The 21,465-nt window shown below is 42.0% G+C and overlaps 1 protein-coding gene across 5 annotated transcripts in view; it reads right to left on the bottom strand.

Moving 5' to 3' along the window:
• KLHL32 (kelch like family member 32) overlaps positions 1-21,465 on the bottom strand; it is a 235,362-nt gene that overhangs the window by 155,985 nt on the left and 57,912 nt on the right. The gene's annotated exons all lie outside the window — the stretch shown is intronic.

Raw genomic sequence — 21,465 nt, 5'->3', positions numbered from 1 at the left:
TCACAAGGTTATTACATGGGGGTCACGAGCTGTCAGCCTCCACCCCAAACCCCGCTTTGCCTCCAGCATTTATTACGGTGTTAAATATATTTAAAAGTGTTTTTAATTTATTAGAGGGGAGTCTCACTCAGAGGCTTCCTATGTGAAAGGGGTCACCAGTACAAAAGTTTGAGAACCACTAGTTTACCCAAACAAAAAATAAATCCTGAAAGAAAATATCATCCAATAGCTAGAATGTGGAAAGAGATAAAAAAATCCAGTTATTAAACATGTCTTCATTCACAAATGATTTCACCAGAGATCAGAGCAGTTTTAGCAGCTATGTGCCTCACCAGCCATTTTTGACACCTCCTCTTTGCCGACTTCTTTTGAAGAGTAACAATCTGCTGGCAGATATTATCCTGGTCCAGATAAGACATACCTATTTAGGAAATACAGCTAGGAGACAACTACCCTGAGAACTATTTTTATTGAAGGAAATTTGTATAGAAATTTCTCTTTCAGCATACTGACTTGAGAAAGTGACAGTAAAATATTATTGAAAGGTTTGAAATACTGCACACAAAAACTCAAGTGCAAGATCAACATATTTCCAACTTGTCTGGATGTGCAGTAACTTCCCCCTCCCACCCATAATATGTTATACATCTGCTTTCACACTAGCAATGAAAATTCATACTATCCAAGTGTCTCATTTACTTTTTACAGGCTTGTTGGTACCTATTTAAAAAACAAATAGATAAAATTGCATCTGCTCTAAAAAGAGCACAGAAAAATCCATCCTCCCTTCTTTCTCAATTTGAGCTCTGAATTTAACCTGAAATGGAATAGGGAATGGGAAAGAGAAAATGATTATTTTCAAATAGGAAAAAGAAAGAGGACATAATCCTTCTGATAGGGCATATTCTCAAAAGCTATTTTAAATAATTCTATTTGAGAGTAGCAAACTTCACACCTTTCCACAAATGCAAATTTTCTTTAAGACAATGTATTGCAAAAGCTTTTATGCCAGCAGAGGAATCTGAAATAAAGCAACCAACAGGATTTTCTATTCATCTAATATAGTTCTCTGAAGAGCGACACTGAATTTTAAGAGCAGTCTAAAAACATGAGAGTCCACTCCTGGGGGGAAACCACTTAGATGTATCAGCAGAAAAATTATATTTGCATTGCACTTTTTCCTGTTCTTAAAGTATTGGCTACAATTAACTGTTCTGTGTTGAAGACTGAGATTAGAAAAATTGTTAAAAGAAAGTTTAGTCTGATGATTTTGATTAAATAATTTACAGTAATTCAGTCAGTTTTCAATGATTCTTTCCTTTTAGCAGCCATTTGTTATTTGTTTATGTTCACAAAATGATGTAGTTAAGGAGGAATTATAGCAACTTTTTAAAAAATTGCCTTATGTAAACCTTAGATTTGTACATACATATCAGTATAATGCTGTTAAATATAATAATGCTCAGCAATTATGTAATGTCCAAAGAACTGTAAAAACAATGGCTAATTAAACATACAGCTCATCTATGTATGTAGAGACTGTCTAATCCCCATTTTACAGATTGAGAAACCCAGGGGTTGCAGGTGTAAGAGTCCAGGGGAGGCTAAACCTCCCAAAACAGGATGTGAGACACCTCCCTCTGGAGGCATGCCAGTCTGCCATCTTTGGAGTGCTGCTGCCAAAAGAGCACCCAGGCAGTATGCTACACTCCAAGGCCCCATTCCCATTCATCCTTTTCCCCTGTGGCCCCACCTATGCTCCTCCTCTTCCCGCCCCTGCTCTGCCTCTTCCCCCCAAGGTCCTGCCCTCGCGCTGCTTCCTCCCCTGAACCCCCACCACCTGCGCCTCTCCACACCCTCCTCCCCAAGACCTTCCCCCCAAGCCAGCTGAGAAGCTGTGGGCTGGTGGGCTTCAGGACGGGGTGAAGAGGTGCAAGTGGGGGGGGGGCCCAAGAAGAATGGGCAGGAGAGCCTCGGGGGGGGGCTTAGAGGAGTGGGTGGCGGGGGACTTGGGGAGGGGGGCTAGCGGAAGCAGACCTCAGGGCAGAGTAGGGGGCGGGGCCACGGTCTGGGAGCTGGTTGCCCCCTCCAATTCTAGGAAGCTTCCAGGGCTCACGCCCAGCCTCCCCAAATGCAGGAGTCACACGCCGCCCATGGAGAAACTGAAGTGCAAAGGGGGTAAAAGCCTCAAGTTTCAGAGGTCTTCCATAATTGTGGTTCTCAGTTTCTGGGTGCACAAACTAAGGTATTTTCAAAGGTCGTAAGCACCTACAATTGTAGTTGACTCCACTGGGAGTGGTGGGTGCCCAGCCCCTCTGATAATCAAGCCCAAAACATCAGAAGTTGCCACAATCAAACCATAGCTGCCACCTAAATGTTGATGCATTCAAAATTAGTAGACACTTGAAAATTTGACCCCAAGCAACTTGACCAATCTAGGGCTGGTGATTAGTACACAGCATAACACATGCAGATGTAGTGTGCAGCTTCCTGTGTCTGCCCTTCCAGGACCCTCAGCACTGCAGCCGAACGGATCTTTGCACATCAGCCTTTTTCCCCCCCATGTACAGAATGGAAAGTAAGATCAGAGCTTAAAATTGTATATAGAGCTGTACAAGGGTGACGAGGAACACAGGTACCACACTGATGGACCTGATATAAGAACCTACATACAGTAGAACATCCATCTGGACAGACATTAGGCCTAATTTTCCAGTGCCTTACCTTATGTAGACAGGTTTCAGAGTGGTAGCTGTGTTAGTCTGTATCAGCAAAAAACCCCGAGGAGGACTTGTGGCACCTTAGAAACTAACAAATTTATTTGGGCTTAAGCTTTCGTGGGCTAAAACCCACTTCATCAGATGCATGCAGTGGAAAATACAGTCGGAAGATATATATACACACACAGAGAACATGAAAAAATGGGTGTTGTTGCCATACCAACTGTAACGAGGCTAATCAATCAAACTTGTCAACTGAAATGGGCCATCCTGATTATCACTACAAAAGTTTTTTTTTCTCCTGCTGATAATAGCCCACCTTAATTGATTAGCCTCATTACAGTTGGTATGGCAACACCCATTTTTTCATGTTCTCTGTGTGTATATATGTCTTCCTACTGTATTTTCCACTGCATGCATCCGATGAAGTGGGTTTTAGCTCACGAAAGCTTATGCCCAAATAAATTTGTTAGTCTGTAAGGTGCCACAAGTACTCCTTGGTTTTTTTTTTACCTTATATAGCAACTTACAAATATACAAGGTGAGTACAAAACTGATGTAAATGCTACCGAATCAGAAAAGTAATCTTTAGCAAAACTTTGCATAGATATAAGCCACTGCATGAGATACAAAGCAGTGGAAAATTTGGCCCATTGATTTGATCAATGCAGCAGTGCAGCAAACAAAAGGCAGCTTCTGCAACCACATTTAACAGACTCTTTCAAAACGTGCAGGTTTAAAAACAGAGTCCAGGGAAGCAGAAACAAGAAATCAATGTCCAAGTGCCCAGAAGATACAATTTCATTCACTACCATAAGTGATGGGATGCCACATTCCTGTCTGCCTTGGACTTACTTTTCTGCATATTCATTCAAAAGAATCAAAGCAGCAGATGTCCAATGTCTGTGATAATATCAGGTTCATCCCTGTTTGTATACATTACTCTCTCAGCTGTGTCTTGCATATCAGATACTAAATCATCACAAACTAATTAAATTGACTATCTATCAATTTATGTAGCAGTTTGCATCAGCCAAATGTGTGGGCTAATTCTATCTGAGTCAGTTCTTTTTTAAGATGATTAATAGAATCATGACATGTACACTAGCTCAGAGGACTGTTAAAATTAATATAAGATCAAATGGACAGGTTTAAAAAAGAAAACCCCACACACAAACCTGCATCTAGTCCACTAAATTAGGGTTGTGGAAAAACAAACAGAATTAATTTTATTTTTATTTTAGCAAAAACAACCCTATTTACTTTTTAATGGGTTTTACCAGGTTTTTTTCTGTGTGTTTTCATTTTTTAACTTCTATGTCACTCCAAATTATTTACAAGGATATTACATTTTTGAAAGATTTTTGATACTTAGAATCAAACGTTTTTATTGTAATCCTTGTTTAAAACTTTATTCTAAAATATTAACAGGAAAGTGATGAGATCATCAAGAAACTGGTTATACTTACTGGGAAGTACAGTAATAAGGTATTAGGATTGTGTGGAAGCCTGAAGGGAAATGAGTAGAATCACTGGTGATTGGAGAGAGAGGGAGTGGCTAATAGGTATATTCAACTGTCCTTAAACATTGAAGAGAGAGGAGTGGTTGGAACTGTGACCCTTTTTGAGGAGGACTACATTTGCTAGAACATAGAAACGTCTAGGAAGTTGGAAAGGCAACTGATAACATGGTTCTCTACAATGCTGACTCGCTTATCTTATTTTCCATTTTTTAGCGGTGATTTCATTTGGTGGCTGCTTCTCATTCTAACTTTAGTAAATGTGAAAGCTGCTGATCAATACTGCAAACGGTATTGGTGATTAGAAATGATCAAACATCAGTGAATGTATGAACATGCCTCAAGTTGAAGGAAGTGTAAAGAAACAAGTGATTGACTGAACTGAAGTAATGGAAACAGAACAGAAAATAAAAATACAAATTTTGACCTTAGTTCTTAAGCAGCGAGATACGAATGATTCAGCCTTATCACAAGAACTACTGAAAATGAGTTTCTTTGCATTCTTCAAGATAAAAATGTGCCAGTGAATGCGATTTTGTCTATTCAAGTAGAAGAGATCAACACTGCCTAGTTGGATGATTCTGCAAGCAAGACATTCTCAACAGCATCATCACCATCAAAATATATGCATGTTAACCACAAGTCCTCTCCATAATTAAGGCACAAGAAAGATTCAACAACACTGCATAGTTTTTAGTATATAATTTACAAAAATTGTCTCAAGAACATGAGAGATCTTCATAACTGGTTACTATAATCAAACATCACCAAAAATATTCCGGTGCACAAAACAACTGTACATCTGTTCTGACTTTCTAGCGAGTTAACTGTTACTCACAATTCCCTACCATGCCAAGCTTTTCCTTAATTTACATTGTAAAATCACATATTGTGGAAAGTAGTTTTTATAACTTTTTTTAGGTGAGCAGAGTCAGCCCTGTAGATTTTTTAACTGTCCTCCACACTTCCACAGTGACTACCTAGACTGGTCTTTTTTTTATTTAATAAATTAAGTACCTTCATTTTGTAAATAATGTTTTTTTTATGCTTGCTTTCCACAGTACATACATTTATATCTATGCTCTGGTGTGCCCCTTCAGTTTTACTCCACTTTCTGTTTTAGGTAGTTCATAGTTTGTATGATCTAACAAAACAAGTGCTAAACTGGGACACAGAAGATCTTGCTTCAATCCTCCTCTCTGCCACACATCCGGTGTGGGATCAGACAAGTCACTTTAAGACCCGATGCAGTAAGATTGTTAAGCCTGTGCTTAACTTTAGGCACATGCAAAGAGACTACATACATGCTTAAATCCCTTGCTGAACTGGGACCTTAGTCTCTCTGAAAGTAAAGTTTCTTTCTTTCTTCCCCCCCTGTGTCTGTCTGATCTAGATTGACTAAGTCCCTGAACAAGAATGGTCTCTTAGGGTATGTCTACACAGGGATAAAAAATTCACAGCTGGCCTCGGTCAGGTGACTTGAGCTAGCAGGGCTTGGGCTGCAGGGCTAAAAAACTTTTGAGTGGATGTTTGGGCTCAGGCTGGAGCCTGAGCTCTAAGACCCTGTAAGTGTGGACCCCAAGCCTGAATGTCTACACAGCAATTTTTTTACGTTGCAACCCAAGCACCCCAAGAGCCTGAGTCAGCTGACCTATGCCAGCCATGACTGTGCCACGGGGCTTTTTTCCATGTGTACACATACCCATAACTCTGTGTATGTTGAGGATCTAGCACAATGTGGTTAAGTTTTGGTCATGACCTCTGGGCATTGGCATTATCATAGTAATAACAATTACTATTAGTATACACATATCCATTTCTTTGATATATTACTTTTAAATTATCCTTCAGATATTTCTATTTATGTATTTCCACTTTCTAACCTTCCTTTACATAAGCCCTTTTTGGTGCTTGCACCAACTTTTGTGAGGGGGAAAAAACTGCTCAAGTGCAGTTAATCACGGCCAAAATATTAACTTGATAGAGCTGACAAAGCCCATGTCAGTTTGATTGATCTACTGTGTAAATGTTAGATGCATAATTTAAACCTATCCAGAGGCCAGTTTACCTTGAGCATCTGTTTCTTTTTTCCTTCTGAAAGTTGGGGTAAGTTTTGTCTTTCATAACTATGCAGGTTTTGCACATTTTGCCTCGTTCTATTCCTGTTTTCCCCACCACTCATCAACAATGTCCTCTATTGCATGCCAAAAAACACTTAAGATTAGTTGCATGAAATCTCATTTAGAGAGACTTGTTATATGACATGACTCTTCTGAACAAGTTCAACATAAAATTCCAGTAAGTTTTACATAATGTCAATCATTCATAGAATAATAAATCTGCCCAGTGAATTTTTTTAAGCATTTGCCCCAAAACCAAATAGAAGGCCTGGGAAATGGGTAACCAAAGGTCAAATACCAGACATAATTTAAGGGGAGTTATATTTTACAAATTTAAACAGATGTACAATGAAGATGGGGGATTGAAATATGTTATTTCAAGTACTGCATTCAAATCTCTTAAATTATAAATCAGTTTACCTAATTCTAAAACACCTCATGTTGCTTTTTATATATCATACAACCAATAGCTGGCAATGGGTTACATATCACCTACAATTATATCAGATCAATTGTGTAACCTAAATGCACTTTGTTGCATTTCATCACCAATTTAAAGAGTTATAGGGTTTTTTTTTCCTCCAAAAGCAGGGAGCAAAAGGTATTTTTTCCAACTACCTGAAAGTAGAGATATTTAACAAGGATTTAATTCCCAGCAGAATGTTCATAGCATGTTTTTTAAAATCATTAACCAGATCCTGAGATGGTATAGTTCACATAACTTCAATAACGCTACACCAAGGGTTCCCAAACTTGGCTTGTTCAGGGAAAGCCCCCGGCAGGCCACGAGACGCTTTTCTTTACCTGAGCATCTGCAGGTACGGCCGCTCGCAGCTCCCAGTGGCCGCAGTTCACCGTTTCCAGCCAATGGGAGCTATGGAAAGCGGTGGCCCCGCCACTGGGAGCTGCGAGCGGCCGTACCTGAGGACGCTCAGGTAAACAAAGCGTCTCTTGGCCTGCCAGGGGCTTACCCTGAACAAGCTGCGAACCAAGTTTGGGAACCCCTGCGCTACACCAATTTACACTACCTGGAAGGGACCTCGAGAGGTCATCTAGTCTAGTCTGCTGCACTCATGGCAGGACTAAGTATTAACTAGACCATTCCTGATAGGTCTTTGTCTAACCTGCTCTTAAAAATCTCCAATGATGGAGATTCCACAACCTTCCTGGGCAATTTATTCCAGTGTTTAACTACCCTGACAGTTAGGAAGTTTTTCCTAATGCCCAACCTAAACCGCCCTTGCTGCAATTTAAGCCCATTGCTTCTTGTCCTATCCTCAGAGGTTAAGAAGAACAATTTTTCTCCCTCCTCCTTGTAACAACCTTTTATGTACTTGAAAACTGTTGCCCTGTCCCCCCCCTCAGTCATCTCTTCTCCAGACTAAACAAACCCAATGTTTTCAATCTCCCCTCATAGGTAAAGTTTCTAGACCTTTAATCATTTTCGTTAATCAAGAGAAGAGCTTCTCCAATTTGTCCACACCCTTCCTGAAATGTGGCACCAGAACTGGACACAACACTCCAATTGAGGCCTAATCAGTGTGGAATACGGTGGAAGAATTACTTCTTGTTCTTGCTTACAACACACTCCTGCTAATAAATCCCAGAATGAGGTTTGCTCTTTTTGCAACAGTTTTACACTATTGATTTATATTTAGCTTGTGATCCACTATGACCCCCAGATCCCTTTCTGCAGTACTCCTTCCTAGGCAGTCATTTCCCATTTTCTATGTGTGCCACTGATTGTTCCTTCCTATGTGGAGTACTTTGCATTTGTCCTTATTTAATCCTAATTTGCTTCAGACCATTTCTCCAGTTTGTCCAGATCATTTTGAATTTTAATCCTATCCTTCAAAGCACTTGCAACCCCTACCAGCTTGGTATCATCCACAAACTTTATAAATGTACTCTCCATGCATTTATCTAAATCATTGATGAAGATATTGAACAGAACTGGATCCAGAACTGATCCCTGTGGGTCCCCACTTGATATGCCCTTCCAGCTTGACATTGAACCACTAATAACTACTCTCTGGGAATGGTTTTCCAATCAGTTATGCGCCCACCTTATAGTAGCTCCATCTAGGTTGTATTTACCTAGTTTGTTTAGGAGAAGGTCATGCGAGAGAATATCAGAAACCCTACTGAATTCAAGATATACCGCATCTACCGCTTCCCTCACTATACATAAGGCTTGTTACCCTGTCAAAGAAAGCTTTCAGGTTAGTCTGACATGATTTGTTCTTGACAAATCCATGCTGACTGTTACTTATTACCTTATTGTCTTCTAGGTGTTTACAAATTGATTGCTTAATTATTTGCTCCATTATCTTTCTGGGTTCTGAGGAGAAGCTGACTGGTCTGTAATTCCCTATGGTTGTCCTTATTTCCCTTTTTATAGATTGCCCTTTTCCAGTCCTCTGGAATCTCTCCTGTCTTCTATGACTTTTCAAAGGTAATCGCTAATGGGTCAGATATCTTCTCAGTCATCTCCTTAAGTATTCTACGATGTATTTCATCAAGCCCTGGTGACTTGAAGACATCTAAGTAATTTTTAACTTGTTCTTTCCCTGTTTTAGCCTCTGAGCCTACCTCATTTTCACTGGTATTAACTATGTTAGACCTCCAATCTCTACTAACCTTTTTGGTGAAAATTGAAATAAAAAGGTTATTTAGCACTTCTGCAATTTCCACATTTTTTGTTGTCTTTCTCCCTCCCAGAGTAATGAATCTGAATCTGCTCCTTATTTCCCTCTCCCCTCTCCTCTTCCATTTTTTGGTTCATAAAGTCCATATTTTGGCTGGTGGGGGAGTCCATATTTTGGCTGGTAGACCCTCACTCTCTACCAGAAACTGAACTTGTGAGTGGACGCAATATCAAGCACCTGGGGTGCAGAGGCTGTCGACATGGGCAACTTCTTGCCACTTCCTTTCCCAGTCCAGGACATGGTCAGTCGCACAAACAATACAAGAAAGAAGAGAGAGAGGGGTTACTAAATCCTTAAGAACAAGCTGGTCACTCCTTTGAGGCCTGGGGTAGCTGCCGCTTGCAGACCCCCTCCCCCACCTCCCTACAACAAGGATTCTTGTTGTGCCCTTACTCAGGAGCTCTCAGAATAGGTCTGTCCCCCTATCCTAGCTGCTATCCCTCACTTTCTGAGCTCTATTGCTCTCTTTTAAATCCTTCCTCCTGCTGGAGCAGGCTTTGCAGGTGCAGTGGGGGTGGGGCCCAGAACTGTTCCTTAACCCCTTCTATGCCAGTGTGGGGCTTATAAACCCCATCACACTGTCATACCTTGGACCTGATCTTTGGCCTAGATATCTAGAGGTCATTACAGCCCAGTCACGGTTTTGGACCTCATTAAGATTGAGGTAAGAGACCTTCCAGTACTCAGGGAACAAGGAAGACCATGAAGACTCGTGGACTCTTACAAATTCCAAAGCCTGCTACAGGACAAGACCACCCCACCTACCAATTGAGGAATTGAGGTCCTGGTGATGCCTCACCATTCTGCACTCGCCTCGACCATTGACACATTGGCTCCCCCAAAGGACCCCTCCTCCCCATCGCAGACCCATATCTACATGATTTTCTGACACTGTGTGCCAGAAGACAAAAGGGTGGAAAACAGAGGCTGATTCAGACAGGATGAAATATAAACTCTTCAAAGTCTATGCTGAGGCTGTATTATGGGCTTCCTATCAGCCTTCACTGAAGCTGCCAAATGCCAACTAGTTATCCAAGGTGGTAAATTGCTTCATTAATCCTGAATGCCTACAACCTGCATGAGGGCCAAGCACCAAGTGCTGCACAGAACTCACATCTTACTTTGCTGAAAAGATCATGCACATTCAGGAAGCCTCTCAAAAATAGCATGGATCCACTCCACCTGCACCCACCAACCAACAGCCCAGCTGCATTCACAGAATTCAATACATACACTCTGGAAGAAGTTCTAGACACTGTAAAGGAGTCCCAACCCAAGACTTGAGAACCCAATCCAGGACCTCCCTGGATTGTCAAAGAACACATTGTGTCACCCCTGACCAAAATAGCCAATGCCTCATTCAGAGTCTTCCCTTCTTCCTTCAAAACACACAATAGTCTAACTAACGCTGAAGAAACCTTGAAAACTTCAATACTAGCCAACCACTATCCAGTATCAACCTTCCATTCCTGAGCAAGCTCATAAAGAAACTAGCAAATGGCCAACTACAAGATCATCTAGCTGAAGCCAACATTCTAGACCCAGCACAATCTGGATTCAGACCAGAACATTGAACTGAAATCACTCCAGTGGCACTGATGGGTGATCTGCTCCTGTCAATGGATACAGGACAGACATCCATTTCCATCCTCCTGGACCTCTCTACAGTGCTCAACACTGTTGACCATACTGCTGTCTTGCCTGAAAGAAGTGGCAAGAGTTCAGGGTAAAATGTTCAAATGGCTTGAGTCTTTCCTGGAGGGATGCTCCCATCACTACTCCTCCATCGCTAGACTCCTCACTTTGTGGTGTTCCACAAGGATCAATTCTTTGTCCAGTCCTTTTAAACATCTACATACAACCACTAGGTGACCTGGTCAGACAAGATGGACTCAACTGCCGGCAATATGCAGATGACATATCTTTTACCACATCTGACTACACCACTATCACCGAGATGGCTCAGTGGTTGGCCGAGATCAGCTTATGGATGGAGAAGAGTTTGCTAAAGCTGAACCCAAGCAAGACAGAAGAGATGCGGGTGGACAGAGAAGAGGAGTTTGCAATCACAGTGAGTCTTTTTTGATTGAAGGTTCATATCCATAATTGGTCAAAAGAGTCTGTGTCCAAAAGCACCTCTTGTATTCCTCACTGACTCAGAGCTCAAACATTGCAATGGCTGTTAAGTAGTGTTTTGTACCATCTCCAGTTAGCTATGACACTCCATCCCATCCTGGCAGACATGAGCACACCATAACTGTCTTCCACTCCCTACACTGGCTTCCCACAGAATTTTGCACCAAGTTCAAGGTGTTGGTCCTTATCTTCAAAGCACTCCACCACCTGGTCAGAGGATAGCAAAAAGACTGGGTCTGACACCTTCAATCCTCTGGCACAATGAAACTTTCAAAAATGAGAGTAAAGCTAATCTGTATGGGGGACAGAACCTTTTCTGGGGGTAGTCCAAGACTGTGGAATTCTCTCCGCCAAGAACTAAAGACCATCACAAACCTCACTACTTTCCTCTCTGAGTGAAAGGCACATTTCTTTAACCTTGCCTTCTCTAATGTAAACACAAAGCAATGCATATATTTAATACATAATTAGAAAAAAAATCTACCAAACCAAGACACCTCCTCTCCCCGACTGTACATGCTTCCCCATCAGGGGAGATGATGAGAGAACAAACAATACATGAAAGATGTGTAGTCCTGGTTGCATAATTTGCTTGGATATTACAGTGATGATCACGGTAAAAGAAATTATAGAGAATAGAATGTTTGGTTTGGAAATTCCATTCTTGTAATGGGGTTGGCACTCCCTCTCACCTGCACCCCCCCTTTCTAGTCGGGTGTAAGCCTCTTTTCTTTCAATTTTTACAGTGGGGTGGTACCCACCTCTTGCAAGTGCCCCCACAGCCCAACAGTTGTTTGGTAGGTCTTCAGTGACTCAGCCCTGCAGCTGAGTCACACCCGCTGCCCTGCCCGCTTCCAGGGTATACAGTCTCTAGTTCTTTCTCACGGCCCTTGTATGAGACCGTACCACCAAGGCTACCCCCCCCCCCCGGAGGCACCTCCTTTTTTAACAGCCCAATAGGGGCCCATCTCTATACCCTCATTTGGTGTCTTCTCAGCAGCCCACCCTTCGCTCAGTTTTCAACCAGACCAGCAGGGCCCATCACTGCACCCTCGCCTGGTCTGGCTAGGTTTGGGCTCAGTCCCCTGGGCTCAGCCTGCCTGCACTGACCTGTCCATGGTCCCACTGCTCTTCTATCCAGCCAGGCACCTCATCTTCAGCAACCTTCCCTGGATTCAGTTCTGCCTGCAGTGAGCTGTCCACGGTCCTGCTGCTATTCCAGCCAGGCACCAGGATCTTCCTTTTCGAGCTCCAGGCAGCAACTGACTGCTCTGCCTTTGCTGCTTCCTTTTATATAGCCCTTCTGGCCCCTTATATTGGCCACTCGAGAAGCCCCTCTGATTGGTTGCTTCTCTGCAGCCACTCTAGGCCACCTAATGGACTTCTCCTCTGCTCTTTTTGGGGGCAGGTGAGGGAGGGCCACAAGGCCTCCAGCTGGGGGGCCTCCGGACCTAGCCCACCTTGTCACAGTTCCATTTTCCAATAGTAGATGCCAATCTACAACTGAAATACCTGAAAAAAATATTTGCCATAAGGATTTTATCTTTTTTATTAAAATAGCATCTTGAAATATATTTCAGTATTTAAAATGTATAACTCAGTGAGAAGGACACACAAATTGGAACCTTGTGTAGTGTAACTGTTAATAGAGAGCAGAAAATGTAAGAGCACAGAAGATTGCTATAGTTCTTCCAAAGTTAGGTTAGCTTTGAGATGACATATAATGAATTGTCCTAGGAGTCCAAGACAATTAGCTTGAGATTAATAATATTTTATCAATTTTTGACTATGCTGAGAAGGAAAGCCCCCAGTTTAGTTCCTTGTATTATTTCCTTTTTTCACCTTTCATTTTACAGCAAATGTTTAACATAAAATGGATAACAGAAAGACACTCAGATTTGCTATCAACACTTTTCAATAGCATCCTTTAGAAGAGAAAAATGCTGAAGTCATTCTGAAGCTATTCTCTGTTTTGTTAACATTACAGTTTTGTTTCCACAGATTGAGGTGGGTGTTAAAATCTACAATTTATTAGGGCCAAGATTTCAAAATTCATTAGTTATTTTGATGGTTCAATTTCTAGGTGCCCAACTTATTATTTTTATGGTGGTAGCACATATGGACCCCAATCATTAGGACTCTGTACAAACACTGTACAAACACAACAACAAAAGAGTCCCTGCCCCAGGAAGCCTAAGCTCTTTCAATAGGCCTGATTTTCAGAGGACAGAGGTCCACACTGTCTAAAAAACTAGGCCCCTTCACATTATCTCCAACTGGGCATCAAAAAGCATGAATCATATTTGAACATTTTGGCCTAACCTAGCTCTGTGTTTCCCAATGGATAAACCCAATGTTCTTCTGACGATGTTATCACGTGGTATTAAAACCAAGCTTGAAAATAAAATGGGAATAATAGTTATATCTGATTGTACTAGCTCTTGAGCACACAGTCTCCTTCATTTATAAGTAGCAGGATCTTAAAACTGTCCTGTTGGTTTCAAAAGCATGTTGACAAACTGCTACAACACCTCTCATTGGTCTTAGCTCTTTTGGGGACTGACTTTGAAACTTCTTTAAGGGCATGTCTATCCTAGAGACACTACAATCACCACAGCTATGTCGGCACCATAACCCATAGCGTAGACAAAACCCATACTAAGAGAGAGGTTTTTTCTGATGGTATAAGATCACCACCTTCCCAATGACACTAGCTACATGGACGGAAGCATTCTTCGATTGACGTAACTCTCAGTGTACACAGAGGTATGTCAGCATAGCTATGTTGGTCAAGGGTGTGATTTTTTTCACACATGGCTATATAGTTATGCTGACATCACTTTCTAGTGTGGACCAAAAGGCTAACACTACATGAACTGCTTAAAACCGCCCTAAAAATACTCACTGCAACTGATTATTCGGTACTTCAAGTGTCATAGCTACAACGATATCCTCTTATTTCAAAGGTTAAAATGCTATATACAAATTCTTTTAATGTGGTTAAAAATCATTTGTTTTCAAGAGATATTTGATTTTTTTTTAGTCAATCTCTACTTCTCTAATAACCTTCATGAATTTTCAAAACTAAGAACCTTTACTTGCTCAAGCCATTTCCCCCATTTTCTCAGGCTATTCAGGGAAGCTTCAATGTGAAAAGATGAAGAATTTAATCATCTCACTGCATAGCACTACCTTCATCTGCACTCCTGTAAAATCCTGTTTTCTGGCACCAAGAGCTTTAAATTTTAGATATGATAATTATTCGGCTATGAAGCCAATTTATAATGGTGACAAATCCCATTAAACATTCAAATCCAAATGCAGTGGCCTATGATAGAATCACCTTCCACTCCTGTAACCTCAGTGTGACAGTGAAATAGTATTTGAGAATCCAGACAGGCTATACTTTCAATAGTCCATTTCAGGAGGGTTTTAACTAACTATATTGAGCAGTTTTAATCTTAATAAAATTTGCTAATAGAAGTACCCTTAATTTATATTGTCATATTTGTTCAGCAATAGTTTAATAAATAGGACCAAGTGAGAAATCTGCTCACTGAGCACTTTTCGTTTGTCTTTCATCTCCTTTTGTCTTTCATCTCTTTACCGAGAAATTCTAAAATACTAATTAAAACCTAACAGCTGAATAAAAAAAATAAATACCCTAACAAATGTCATGCTTGTGCTAAATTAAAGGTCATCCCAATAGAAACTGAGCTGCTGTCCTTTTTATGTAATTTCCTCCAGAATAAATGGCTCTCTAAATAATGTCTTCATTCTTAGTTAGCACACTAAACTTGGCCATGCTCATTTGTCATTTGGCTTTGGTTCTTTATAGCCAACATTCAAACTATAGGCCTGATCCAATGGCTATTGAAATCAAAGCAAGACATACATTGACTTCAGCGGGCATTGGTTCAGGCTTCAAAGCCAGATTTTTAAAGGTGATTAGGTGCCTAAAGATGCAATATGGCACCTAGTGGGATGATCAAAAGTGCCTAGACACCTCACTCATTCATTTCAGAAATAGGTTTGAAAATCTGGCCATGACTTCAGTGGGAGTTGAGGGTGCTCAACACTGTATAAGCATGTTCCTGCCTCCTCCCATTCCTTATTTCCAGATGCTAAATGGATATCAATGGAGCTAAAAATATATAATATTTTTTCAGTATTACTTTTCCAAGTAAGCAGTTGCTGTAATTGGGACAGATATAGTACGCAATGGTGAATGTGAAGAAGGGTGGCCTGTCCAGTTGCAAAACAATCTGTTTTAAAATGTGGTGCATGCTATGGGAAAGTTTGGAAATGTATGCTGTAAGGATTTCTCCTTAGCACTCTTGTGATTATTAGGCCTAAAAATTTACCGCAGTTGTAAGCTCCTATGTAAAAAGCATATGCATGTTCATAAGATGTCAATATAAGATAAACATAAGAACATAAGAATGGCCATACTGGGTCAGACCAAAGGTCCATCCAGCCCAGTATCCTGTCTGCCAACAGTGGCCAATGCCAGGTGCCCCAGAGGGAGTGAACCTAACAGGTAATGATCAAGTGATCTCTCTTCTGCCATCCATCTCCACCCTCTGACAAACAGAGGCTAGGGACACCGTTCCTTACCCATCCTGGCTAATAGCCATTAATGGACTTAACCTCCATGAATTTATCTAGTTCTCTTTTAAACCCTGTTATAGTCCTAGCCTTCACAACCTCCTCAGGCAAGGAGTTCCACAGGTTGACTGTGAGCTGAGTGAAGAAGAACTTCCTTTTCTTTGTTTTAAGCCGGCTGCCCACTAATTTCATTTGGTGGCCCCTGGTTCTTACATTATGGGAACAAGTATTTCTTATTCACTTTCTCCACACCACTCCCGATTTTATATACCTCTATCATATCCCCCCTTAGTCTCCTCTTTTCCAAGATGAAAGGTCCTAGCCTCTTTAATCTCTCCTCATATGGGACCCGTTCCAAACCCCTAATCATTGTAGTTGCCCTTTTCTGAACCTTTTCTAATTCCAGTATATCTTTTTTGGGATGAGGGGCCACATCTGTAGGCAGTAGTCAAGATGTGGGCATACCATAGATTTATATAAGGGCAATAAGATATTCTCCATCTTATTCTCTATCCCTTTTTTAATGATTCCTAACATCCCATTTGCTTTTTTGACTGCCACTGCACACTGCATGGATGTCTTCAGAGAACTATCCATGATGACTCCAAGATCTTTCTCCTGATTAGTTGTAGCTAAATTAGTTCCCATCATATTGTATGTATAGTTGGGGTTATTTTTTCCAATGTGCATTACTTTACATTTATCCATATTAAATTTCATTTGCCATTTTGTTGCCCAATCACTTAGTTTTGAGAGTTCTTTCTGAAGTTCTTCACAGTCTGCTTTGGTCTTAACTATCTTGAGCAGTTTAGTATCGTCTGCAAACTTTGCCACCTCACTATTTACCCCTTTCTCCAGATCATTTATGAAAAGTTGAATAGGATTGGTCCTAGGACTGACCCTTGGGGAACACCACTAGTTACCCTTCTCCATTCTGAAAATGTACCATTTATTCCTACCGTTTGTACGCTGTCTTTTAATCAGTTCTCAATCCATGAAAGGATCTTCCCTCTTATCCCTTGACAACTTAATTTACATCAGAGCCTTTGGTGAGGGACTTTGTCCAAGGCTTTCTGGAAATCTAAGTACACTATGTCCACTGGATCCCCCTTGTCCACATGTTTGTTGACCCCCTCAAAGAACTCTAATAGATTAGTAAGACATGATCTCCCTTTACAGAAACCATATTGACTTTTCCGCAACAATTTATGTTCTTCTATGTGTCTGACAATTTTATTCTTTACTATTGTTTCAACTAATTTGCCCAGTACTGACGTTAGACTTACCAGTCTGTAATTGCCAGGATCACCTCTAGAGCCCTTCTTAAATGTAACTTTTTGCCTGCTTGGAAATTAGTTATGGTCAAGTTGTTCTCAATAATGAATGTTATGAACAAGTGCAAGAGAACCAGACAGAGAAACTGGATTAGTCCAGACAACAAGGACCTGCTGATATGGTTCAAGGACTGTTGAAATCATGATTGTAAAACCAGAAGATTTGGTCCATTAATTTCTGGCTTCACAATTGGCGTGATGGATATTAGGCCTAGCTGGTGGACAAAATATTGAGGTGATGAACTATGTAGGCCACCTTTTCCCCCAAGACACAAGGAGAAGACCAGACTAAAAGATTTTTTTCCTCAGAGGAAGGCCCTTAGGGTTTGCTCTTGTTCAAGGAATTTTGTTTTTCACTTGTGAGTCCTGAAAATCACTATATCATCATGACATCCAACACTCAGCCCATCAGTGGGGATATATACTTGCCAGCACCGCTGTCAAAGCTGATTCCCCACTCTGGTACCTTGAGTGCAGAGGGTGGGGGCCCGCAAGGATTTTAAAAATTAATACATTCCACCCCAGGGTTGTATTAAACTCCCAAGGTTACAGCTTTTCTCTGACCTTGGCTTGGTAAACACTGCCACCATCCAAATACAAAACTCCTTTTTGAACCAGAAAGGTGCACTTGGGAATTCCTTCCTGTGGGGTACCCTCAAGCCCTTTCTCACACACACACACTTCGGGGAAGAGAGTAGAAAGAAAACCAAAGGAAATCAGCTGTTGCCACCAGCTAATTAAACATGTGCACAAACCTCTTAGGACACCAAAAATCCAATCCTGTTCTTAAAAAAGGTAAATTCTATTAAAACAAAAAGAAAGAAAATACATCTGGAACTTAGGCTTTTGCTAGATTTTAAAAGAGCAATTCCAAAAATTAAGCACCCAAAATAGCTTTCTTGGGGGTTCAACTTAAAGGTTACAAGCAAAACACACACATCTGGGGTTAGCACAGAGGAATCCACAAGCCAATAAGAAATAAAAGAAATAACCCTAATGGTGTCTTTCTAGACATCCCCTGATTACTTACATATTTGGGGTTTCGCATAAGTAAGGTCAAGGTATGATTTGATACTTTTTCGTACCTAGTTTTAAAACTTTTTGCAGCATAACTGAAGCCCTGTCCTGCTCTGTCCCCTCTCTCTGGAGAAGGGCAACAGACACAAAAGGAAAGGTTTTTCCCCATTTTAAAAAGTTCTAGCCTTCCCATTGGCTCTTTTGGTCAGGTGCCCACTCCCTTTTCTTTACCTGGGGGACTTTTTAACCCTTTACAGGTAAAGCAAGCAGAGAACAGCCACCAAGTGGGACTTTATAGCTCGGTGTTCATAAAAGGGAGCTACCTCCCTTCATTTATCACGACCGCAAACATCTTGTTCTGCCTGCCTTCCTTTTGGGTCACTTTCTGTTCCTCCTGCTTTCTCCTCTCTCTCTCTCACTCTCAGCTTTTCATCAAATCCTGAAATCAACTGCACTGCATCAGCCCAGAGAGATAAGATGATCACAATCCTGTCCTGTCTAAGGAGAAAGGACCCAACCAGATGATGTCCCTGACCAGAATATGAACCAGAGTCCAAGCAACATGTGTTATGGTCAGCCTAACACCCAAAGCATCCATTTGTGGTCAGCTTAACACCCAAAGCCGTCCAGTGTTCAAAAAACATCAACAAAAGCCATAATTCCTCTCTTTTTTCTATCCTCTCTCCTCCACCTTGTGTCTGTCTGAAACAGAAGTGAATACTCTTTGCATATCAGGACTGAGAGTAAAATTAACCCTCTCCTTTACATAAAAGAACGGTTGTTAATAAAATAAGGGACTTTGATACTTTGCCTCCAAAAAGAGAGATTTTAAAGTTTCTGATTACATTTATTTTGCATAATCACTCAATTTTTTTCCAATATAAATGCTTGTTTTAATTTCTTTTTCTTTCTTGTGTTTGATCAATAAACTTCCAATTTTAGAATGAATTATTTTGGATGTTTGAGGGGTTTGTGATGAAGGAGGGGACTCCAGGCTCAGGCAGGGAGTTGGAGTGCAGGGGGCGGGGATGAGGGCTCTGGCTGGGGGGGCCAGGGATTAGGGGTTTAGGGTTCAGGAGGGGGCTCAGGACTGGGGTAGGGGGTTGGGGTGTGGGAGGGGGTTCAGGGTGCGTGGGCCCAGCGGTGCTTACCACAACTCCTAGGAAGTGGCCACCAGGTCCCTACAGCCCCTAAGTGCATAGACAACCAGGGAGGCTTTGCGCACTGCCCTTGTGCCTGCAGGCACCGCCTCCGCAGCTCCCATTGGTTGCAGTTCCTGGTCAATGGGAACTGCGGAGCCAGCACTCGGGGTAGGGGCAGCACACAGAGCCTCCCTGGCCATCCACATGCCTAGGGACCACCAGGACCTGGCAGCTGTTTCCGGGAACAACGCGCAGCTAGGGCAGGCAGGGAGCCTGCCTTAGCCCCGGGCCCCTGCTGTGTCACTGACTGGACTTTTAACAGTCAGGTCGGCAGTGCCGACCGGTGCCACCAGAGTCCTTTTTGACCGGGCGTTCCGGTAGAAAACCGGACGCCTGGCAACTCTAAATACAGCAGAAGTAAGTGGCCCTGAAGAGCAAAGTTCAGCTTTAGCAAGGTACATTGTACATGTAACAAAATACAAACAATCAGCTGTGCTGAATATATGGAAAGATATCAGTTGACAATACTTTTTCCTGCCAGCAATGGAATAGTAGACTCAAAACTCTCTCAGAGAATGGGGTGCTTATGAAGCAGCTATGAAAGTTACAGGAGAAAGTCCCTGGAAAATCTAGTTCTATTTGGCTCATCTTGAACAGAAAGTATTTAAACTATGAATTGAAAATGCTCCCTATCAAAGATCCAAATAGTACTGACATTTTAAAAACTGATCTTATTGATTCAGATTATCCTGATCATCCAGTTTACATGAAAGATTTTTGTCGTTTTGAGGTAATTCAGTGGTCTAACTATAAACCCATTCAAATGGAAAATAAGGAGAAAGAGGGTTGTTCAGACTTTGAGAAATTGAAGCATTTCATTTAAAAAAAAAACCCCACACACACCCTTAGGTTATAAAATCAGCTGCTAATATTCCAAATGTGTGCTAGTAAAGTCATACTTTTTAGTAGCAATACTCCATATTTGAACCCTGTAGAAAAGAAGAATCTCTCAGGGGAAATCACATAGCTTGCTAGTACAATTACAATGCAAGTATACATCCATTGACTAACCCAACTTTCCAGAGACTGCTCAATCCAATCCAATCAGCCACCTTAGGCAAAACTTCAGTCTGCCACCAGCCCTTTTCTACTCCTTTAGTAGTCTGTGGGAAACCCCCAAGTGCCTCTCCTACTGCTGCCATCTCTACCCCCCGAACCTCATGCATCCGTGTTAGACGATGATGGGGCAGACTCCGGCCCAGGGCTACCAAGGCCTCTGGGCCCTGGTGATAGACCCCGAGGGATGGGAATAGTCGAACATTCAGGCACCAGCAGGAGGGCAGCTCCCAGGGCCCCAGTTAACAGGCAGCAGCAAGCTGTCAGCCTTATGTCCCTACCCCACATGAGGCCACCCAGGCTGAAGGCGCAGATCTCCCTCACACAGGGGGCAGTTGGCTCCTTCCCACTGGACAGAGTGAGGGTCTCCACACTTTGGCCCCCACACCTGACTTCCCCTGCTCAGCCCCACACCTTGCATTGCCAGTCCTCCACCTGGCCCCAAGCAACCCTTGCACCTTTATGGATGAGGTTCTTGCTGTCCAGCTTGCAGCCTGTGTCACAGTTCAGGGCACATGTATTTCCCCTCAGTAGTCCAGCCAGGGCCACCAACTCTCAGGCTTCCAGCTCCCTAGTCGTTACCTCTCATGGGTGGAAACCTGCATCTCATTCCCTTCTGACTGGGGTGTTTCTAGACTGCACAGTTCCCTGCCTTCACTGTGTTATTCCCAACATACCTGCTTGCTTGCTTTTCAGAGACTGTTAATGGTCTGACTGCCCACAGTTATAGATACTGCACAGCTCTTTTTATGCTAGCCTATTTTATTCTTAAGGTAAAAGCACCACAGTGAAAACAAATTAAATACAATAAAAGAACCTACATCTGTACTAATAAGTTTGTCAGAGGTCCCCCCCCCCTCACTTCACTCTGATAAGAGTTCTGATTGTCTATTAGTCCTTCCAATTCTTCCCTAAAGATTAGGGGCCCACCTTGGACCAGAGGTCCTGTCCATTTGGTGGATCAGAAAAGAGGCCATGAGCCAGTTTAAAACCAGGTTATTTCCTTTCTTTGTCCGTTGGTCCCAGGAGACTCCAGTTTGAACC

Source organism: Natator depressus, chromosome 3, assembly GCF_965152275.1.
Source record: "Natator depressus isolate rNatDep1 chromosome 3, rNatDep2.hap1, whole genome shotgun sequence".
Lineage (NCBI taxonomy): Eukaryota > Metazoa > Chordata > Testudines > Cheloniidae > Natator > Natator depressus.
The sequence above is the reverse complement of the archived record's forward strand: the minus strand, read 5'-3'. Positions and strand labels throughout refer to the sequence as shown.